General features: G+C 38.1%; 1 pseudogene; it reads right to left on the bottom strand.

Moving 5' to 3' along the window:
* Positions 1-794: 794 nt before the first annotated feature.
* On the bottom strand, positions 795-913 carry LOC134962171 (5S ribosomal RNA; annotated as a pseudogene).
* Between the last annotated feature and the right edge of the window lie 346 nt (positions 914-1259).

The following is a 1259-nucleotide window of genomic DNA, read 5'->3' as shown; positions in this document are numbered from 1 at the left end:
ATCTAAAAAACAACTTATAAAGTCCATTATATGTATAATTGCGGCGTTTCCGCCACACTTCCGGTATCTGGATGAATTGGAGTCCCGGGCGCGTCACTTCCGCCCCACTTCCGGTTCGGCACTGCGCATGTGCACGCTAGTATCTGGTACAGCAATAGGAGCTCAAGGTCTCCTGGTGGATCCGTTTGTTGTTGCGGCGGCCATTTTTCATTAGATGTTCCTATGTTTTCCACAGCGGCGGCCATTTTGTTGGAGCTTATAATTGCCATAATAAGGGACATATTTCATTGTTTCACATGCGGTTTCCATGGAAATTAGAAAAAAAGAAGAGAGCTTGGTTAAAACCTCTGTAAAAGCAGTTTATTAGTGCAATTTAGTATATCAGAGTATAACCTTATTTCTGAATAAGTATATATGTGCAAAATGACTTAAATCCTAATGTGTATAATATTGAAAGGGAAAATACATATACATCCACATTAATGTATAAATACATAAACGCCTATTGTGAGAGATATACACCTATTTAATAAAAGACAATATATCCATGTGTACATGAATAAGTAAATAAAGATACAAATATAATAGTATAACCGCCAGTGTTACTCGGTGTGTAAACGTGATGGTGTCATGACAAGTTGTGTGAACGTGATAGTGCCATGACCATTATTCTGATATTATTGTTTTGTGGGGACTAATATTTGCGTATACCAGAGTGGTGTATATAGTGCATATATATATGTGTATATATATATATAATCCATTTAGGACATACCGCCAGCTCATTTTAGTTTTATTTACAGTACCTGATCTTCCCAGGTGGTCTTCCTTGCTGGTACTGATCAGGCCCAACACTGCTTCGCTTCCAAGTTCGGGCGAGATTGGGCCTTTCCAGTGTGGTATGACTGTAGAAAAATTCTTAAATCGTGCTTATATTGTCCCATTAATAAACTATAATATACAACACATTTTAGGGTATACATTGTGAATTGGTGGGGAGTGAAGGTGAAAAGGGTGAGGTGAGGAAAAAATGGGGTGTTAGATACTGTACATTCTTTTTAGGGATTTCTTTCATAAAAACGGAGCGATTTCGTAGTTTTCATTGAATCCCATCGGGTGTAGTGTCTGTAACTGGAATATCCAGAACATTTCTCTCCGTGAAAGTTTATTGGCTAAATCTCCGCCTCTTTCTCCCAGTTTTACCAATTCGATGGCTTTGAAGGTAAGAGATTCTGGATTCGACTTATGTATGAGGTTGA

The sequence above is a fragment of the Pseudophryne corroboree genome, chromosome 9 (genome assembly GCF_028390025.1).
Source record: "Pseudophryne corroboree isolate aPseCor3 chromosome 9, aPseCor3.hap2, whole genome shotgun sequence".
NCBI lineage: Eukaryota > Metazoa > Chordata > Amphibia > Anura > Myobatrachidae > Pseudophryne > Pseudophryne corroboree.
The sequence above is the reverse complement of the archived record's forward strand: the minus strand, read 5'-3'. Positions and strand labels throughout refer to the sequence as shown.